This window comes from Heteronotia binoei, chromosome 6 (assembly GCF_032191835.1).
Source record: "Heteronotia binoei isolate CCM8104 ecotype False Entrance Well chromosome 6, APGP_CSIRO_Hbin_v1, whole genome shotgun sequence".
NCBI classification, from domain to species: Eukaryota; Metazoa; Chordata; class Lepidosauria; order Squamata; family Gekkonidae; genus Heteronotia; species Heteronotia binoei.
In genome coordinates, this window is record NC_083228.1 from 150,104,087 (window position 1) to 150,110,879 (window position 6,793).

Sequence of the window (6,793 nt, forward strand, 5' to 3'; positions counted from 1 at the left end):
CCATATGTTACTAAATAAATAAAAATTATTTTAAACCAAAATTAAACCGACAGTGTGATGCGGTGGCTAAAAAGGCAAATGCAATTTTGGGCTGTATCGACAGAAGTCTAGTGTCCAGATCACGTGATGTGATGGTATTGCTTTATTCTGCTCTGGTAAGACCTCACCTGGAGTCTTGTGTTCAGTTTTGGGCACCACATTTTAATGAGGCTATAGACAAGCTGGAACGAATCCAGAGGAGGGCTACAAAGATGGTGAGGGGTCTGGAGACCAAGTCCTGTGAGGAAAGGTTGAAGGAGCTGGGAATGTTTAGCCTGGAGAGGTGGTGGCTGAGAGGTGATCTGATCACCATTTTCAAGTACTTGAACGGCTGTCATATAGAGGATGATGTGGAATTGTTTTCTGTGGCCCCAGAAGGCAGGACCAGAACCAATGGGTTGAAATTAAATCAAAAGAGCTTCCGGCTCAACATTAGGAAGAACTTCCTGACCATTAGAATGGTTCCTCAGTGGAACAGGCTTCCTCCTCGGGAGGTGGTGGGCTCTCCTTCCTTGGAGGTTTTTAAACAGAGGCTCAATGGCCACCTGACAGCAATGAAGATCCTGTGAATTTAAGGGGAGGAGTTTTTGCATGGTGCAGGGGGTTGGACTAGATGACCATTAGAGTGCTTCCTCAGTGGAATAGGCTTCCTCCTCAGGAGGTGGTGGGCTCTCCTTCCTTGGAGGTTTTTAAACAGAGGCTAGATGGTCACCTGACAGCAATGAAGATCCTGTGAATTGAGGGGAAGGGGTTTGTGAGTTTCCTGCATTGTGCAGGGGGTTGGACTAGATGACCCTGGAGGTCCCTTCCAGCTCCATGTTTCTATGGCGTTTGGGACTCCTCAGTCTCTGCCTCATCCTGATGCTTGGTGCCCCTGCGGAAGGCAATGACCTCTCGTTGCGTAGCCGTCCTCAGCGGAGGCAGGCAGCAGCATAAGGGCTCCCTTTCTTTCCAGGGCCTCTTGGGCAGAGCAAGCACAGCCTGCCTGCCTGCCCCACAGAAGCGGCTGACAGACAGCAGACAGTATCTCGGCCTCTGTGAGAGGGGGCGGCCCCATCAGCAGCATGCCCGATCCTTCCTTGGCCAGGGAGCTGGGTCCCAGCTGGGCAGTCCCCACACACACAGAGGAGCTCTTCTCCCCCACCCTGAGCATCCTTCCTTCATCCTCCCTTCTGAGGGCTGAACAGAGCCCTGCCCCTCTCCGCCTGAGCCTCTGCCCCCCCGGAAAGAAGATGGGGGGTTAGAAGCACGGAGGGGTGTGGAGGGCAAGGCTCTTTGCCAGGAGTAGAGCACGTGAAGCCAAGACATGCAGAGGGGCAACTCACTTGGGGAGGGGTGCAGTCGACAACAGCCCAGCAGTTACTGGTTGGGGGTTGGGTCCAGCTCCCCCCAGGGGCCCCACGTGGGGCTGCTCCAAACAGGGGGAAGGTTGGCCGCCTTGCCTTTGGGGCCCCAAGAGGCCTGTGCAGTGAACTGGCCCTGGATCAAACCATGAGAGGTCAGCAACAAGGAGCGCGGGGGGGGGGGGGGGAGATTGGGCAGTATCAGACCACAAGCCCCTCCCCAAACTGCTGAGCCAGCAACAGCACACCGACCAGACCAGATGTCAACCAGTGTTCCCTCTAAGCTGAGTTAGCGTGAGCTAGCTCACAGATATTTAGCCTCCAGCTCACACATTTTTGTCTTAGCTCAGGAAAAATAGCCCCAGAGCACAAATATTGATGCAGCAGCTCACACGTTTAATACTAGCAGCATATGAAGCAGAATTTTTGCTCACAAGACTCTGAAGCTTAGAGGGACCCTTGGTGTCAACCCCATCAGTTGATCTACCTTTGCGCTAAGATGGGCACCTACCTGCTGCTTTGTCGACTTCCCTGCCCCTCACGTGCCTCCCCACGGCCGTCTCCTCAAGCCCCCCAGCTAGCCAGGTGCCTGCCCAGACACCCCGAGGGCTCCTGCTGCTCTGAATGTGAGCTCAGATTGGGAGACAAGGCTGTCTCCTCCGCTCGGCCATGGCCGCTGCCTCCGTGCCCTGGAACCAGTCACTGATGGCAGATTGGGAGTCCCCATTGGAGAGAACGTTGCAGAACGGAGTCTCTTTGGTTCAGGGGAAGTCTGGCTGCCGTTGTGTGGCTGGAAGGCCCACCTGGACCCCTGACTCAAAGGCACTCTTTGGCCCTCCCCGCCCCCACCCCCTGGACGTGCTCTCTCCCTGCAGCCAGCAGTGAGGCGCCCTGGCTGCTTCCTCCTCCAGCCCTCACCCCACCTCTGGGGCCAGGGGAATGCCTGCCCTGGGGAACCCCCCACGCCTGCTCCTCTGCTTTGGGCTTTCATAATAGGCTGGGACAGGGAGGGGGCTCATTGTCCCTGGAGAAGGGGGCTTGTGCTGCTCCAGGCAGCTCTTATCAGGAGGGAAGTGGGAGTGCAGGAGGCCTGGTCCCAGGGGCAGCCGCAGGCGTGTGACTTCTCTGCAGCTCTGCTCCCCCAGGCAGCCCAAGCCATTGTCCGGGCCTGGGCCGGGGGCAGAAGCCCGGTGGGGAGACCACCCCTCCCTTGGCTCCCTCGGCCCCATTGTGCTGGGCTGGGTGTGCAGGCAGACACAAAGGGCCGGGGCCCTTCCACAGCTGATAAGGCCCTGTCAAGAGGGAAGGAGCGTTGCTGCTGCCGCTGCACGAAGAGATGGTATCAGTGCTTGCTGGCTCCAAGAGACACACACACGCCTGCCTGCCTGCCTGCCACAAAGCCCAAACAGGGCTGGGGACTGACTGTGGCTGCTGAAGGCCTGCTCAGAAGCCAGTGCTCTCCTCCTTCCTTCAGGGGAATGGGCAGGAGCGCTCCAGGGGGGCTTTCGCAGGATTCAGCCCACCAGGCCTTGGGCACGAGCCAGTTTTCTCCAAGGGGGGGAGGAGGTCAAATTTATAAGACTTCACAAATTGGTAAAATAAATTTTCCCAACCAAACAATATCCATTCCTGTAGAGGTCCGTTTTGGAGCCAGTTTGGTGTAGTGGATAAGTGCGCGGACTCTGGGAGAACCGGGTTGGATTCCCCCCTCCTCCACTTGCACCTGCTGGAATGGCCTGGGGTCAGCCAGAGCTCTCTTATCTGGGAGAATCATGTTTGATTCCCCACTCCTCCACTTGCATCTGCTGGAATGGCCTTGGGTCATCCAGAGCTCTCTTATCTGGGAGAACCGGGTTGGATTCCCCCCTCCTCCACTTGCACCTGCTGGAATGGCCTTAGGTCATCCAGAGCTCTCTTATCTGGGAGAACCGGGCTTGATTCCCCACTCCTCCACTTGCAGCTGCTAGAATGGCCTTGGGTCAGCCAGAGCTCTCTTATCTGGGAGAACCGGGCTTGATTCCCCACTCCTCCACTTGCAGCTGCTGGAATGGCCTTGGGTCAGCCAGAGCTCTCTTGTCTGGGAGAACCGTGTTTGATTCCCCCCTCCTCCAGTCCACTCACACCTGCTGGAATGGCCTTGGGTCAGCCAGAGCTCTCTTATCTGGGAGAACCAGGTTTGATTCCCCACTCCTCCACTTGCAGCTGCTGGAATGGCCTTGGGTCAGCCAGAGCTCTCTTATAGCGGCTCCCCTACTGTGGAACCAACTCCTGGAGGAGATACGGGCCCTGCGATGTTTAGACCAATTCCGCAGGGCCTGCAAGACCCTCCTCTTTAAAATAGCCTTCACTTAATACCGAGCCAAGAAAGTCCTGCTGGATATCTTTTATGTTTTAGTCACTGGATTTTATGGAAGATCTTAGCTATAGCACCATAATCTTAATCAATGTAATTTTTAAATGATTTTAAGGATGATTTTATAACTGAAATTGTAATGATTGTATATGGTTTTATTGTACACTGTATTTACGTGTTGTGAGCCGCCCTGAGCCTGCTTGCGGGGAGGGCGGGATACAAATAAAAAGTATTATTATTATTATTATCTGGGAGAACCGTGTTTGATTCCCCCCTCCTCCACTTGCACCTGCTGGAATGGCCTTGGGTCAGCCAGAGCTCTCTTATCTGGGAGAACGGGGTTTGATTCCCCATTCCTCCACTTGCACCTGCTGGAATGGCCTTGGGTCAGCCAGAGCTCTCTTATCTGGGAGAACCAGGTTTGATTCCCCACTCCCCCACTTGCACCTGCTGGAATGGCCTTGGGTCAGCCAGAGCTCTCTTATCTGGGAGAACCGGGTTTGATTCCCCACTCCTCCATTTGCACCTGCTGGAATGGCCTTGGGTCAGCCGTAGCTCTCTTATCTGGGAGAACCGGGTTTGATTCCCCCCTCCTCCACTTGCAGCTACTAGGATGGCCTTGGGTCAGCCAGAGCTCTCGTGGGAGTTGTCCTTGAAAGGGCAGCTGCTGTAAGAGCTCTCTCAGCCCCACCTACCTCATAGGGTGTCTGTTGAGGGGCGGAGGGGAGGTAAAAGGAGATTGTGACCTGCTCTGAGATTCAGAGTATAGGGCGGGATATAAATCCAGTATCATCTTCTTCATTATCAGAGTGTGTGCCTCTCATCCAGTGATCTCATCAGATGTCAGAAGAGAAGCTGGGCCACTTTGGCAAGTGCTTGGATCTTGGGAAACCATCCTTGGTCAGGCCGCCCCTGGAGTCCTGGGTGCAGTTCTGGAGGCCTCCCTTCAAGGAGGGCAGAATGGAGCAGGTGGAGAGGGGGCAAGAAGCTCTCCAAGCAGGAAGGTGGAGGCTCTTGGGAAGGTTCCGTCTGGAGAAGAGTCATCAGAGGCTGACATGACTTCCAGGTGTAGAAACACACGCACACACCTGAAAAATACCCAGAAAAGAAACCCAACTCCACACCCTTCTCTATGGGACAGCCCTCCAAGTCCTATCACCTCCCAGCCGCCTCCTCTCCAGGCTAAACATCCCCAGCTCCTTCAGCCTTTCCTCATAGGACTCGGTCTCCAGACCCCTCCCCATCTTCGTCGCCCTCCTCTGGACCGGCTCCAGCTTGTCTTGAAGGGCAGCGTGGTGTGTGCTGGGAGCAAAGCCCGTTGAGGCTGCTGGGGGGAGGGGGGCTCTCAATAGGTAAAATGGGCAGCGTGGCCATTGGGGGGTGGGCAAAAGAAGCCAGGCGGTGGCAGCGACAGATAGAGGAGTGTGAAGGAAGAAGTCTGCTCCCCGGGCCCATGCCAGGCCTCCTCTGCGCCACTCACTTCCACCGGGACCGGGCCCCCTCCCTCCATCCCCACTGTGGGCCCTGGGGCAGCCAGGCGGGGGGGGGGGAGAGGTGGTGTCCCACCTCCACCGCTTGGTTTGGAAAGGGGGCGGTCCGTGAAGGGGCAAGCTCCGCCCCTCCCTCCCCCCCTCAGCAACCCCAGAGAGGGCAAACCCAGCAGGCTCCTGGAGAAGCCCCAGGGGGCACGACCAGATCAACATGTTTTTTGAGGGGGAGCAAAATTAAAAATGGCGCCCCCTTATGGGTCGTTTCATCTCATGGTCCCATAGAATACAATGGACTCCATACCCAATTTGGTGCCCCCCCCGTCAGCGCCTGGGGCAAGCACCCCCCTCTGCCCCCCCCCAGATCCGGCCCTGCCGGGGGGGGGCACAAGAGACACCCCCGCGGAAAGGGCACCCCAGGGGGGTGGGCAGAAGGGTTTTCCTCGGAGGAGGCGGGTCTGGACTCTGGAGAAGGAATCTGGGGGGTGCCCAAGGGGAAGGGGGCAAAGGAGCCAAGAGGGCACGGGGAAATGGGGGGGGGGGATCCTGTGTGGTCGTCAAATGAAGGCTCCAGTAGCGGGGAGGGGGTCCTCAAGCCTGGCATTGGGCGAGGGGGGGATGGTGGCCTGGGGCACAAGGGAAGGGCCCCCTTTGCAGCAGCCCCACCCCCATGGGCCCTGCAGAAGAGACTCAGGGGCACGAGGCTGTTGGGCTAGGAGGCTGCCCTCCTCCTGCCCCCCACCCACGTCTGGGGCTGGCCCAGGGGATCTTGGCCAGAGTCTCCTTTCTTTTGGTCTGCTCAGCTCAGGCAGGGCGGCCCCACGGGAGGGCAGAGAGGACAGCAGGCCCCCACGGCCCCTTGACCTGGCCCTGCCTGCTGCCTTCTGCCCTCTCTTATCGTAGCTGGGGGGGGGGGGGCTTCCTTTCTCTGGCCTGCACCATTGTCTCCCGGGCGCTGGGCTTTCGGACACGCCGGAGGGGGCTGCCCTGGTGATAAAGAAGGGGCTCTCCTGCTCCTCCCCACCCACAGCCCACCTTCTGTCTAAAACAATGCAGCGCAGGGAGGTGGAGAGGAGGCACAGGGACCAAAGCAGGGAGGTCTCTGGGGCAACTGGACTTGAACCTGGCGCTGGTGCTGCAGACCAACATGGCCACCCAGCCCGAAACGGCCTTCTCCAATGGTGCCAGTTGTGACAGAAAGCCAGAGCCTTCTACACTCCCCCCCCTTCATGACCTTCTCTGAGCTGTGCCAGATTAATCCCTGCGGAGGACCCGAGGCAGTCAAAATCTCAGAGCCCCCTTGCAAATTATCTCAAGAGTCTGAGCCCTGCCCCCCTGCAGCCTGCAGGCCCCTTCTCCAAAGCTGCGGGGGGGGAGGGGAGGCAGAGAGGCCAACCTGCAACTGCACCAGGCAAGTCGGGCAGAGCAGCTCAGGGGCAGGTTGGCCTGCAGGCCGGGAGGGCGGCAAGTGGGGGAGGAAGCTGGCCCAGGGCCCTGCAGGTGTGGGGGCCCATAGGCTAGTGCCCACTCGGCCTGTTAATCCGGCTGCCTCTGAGGGAGTGCTCCAGGCT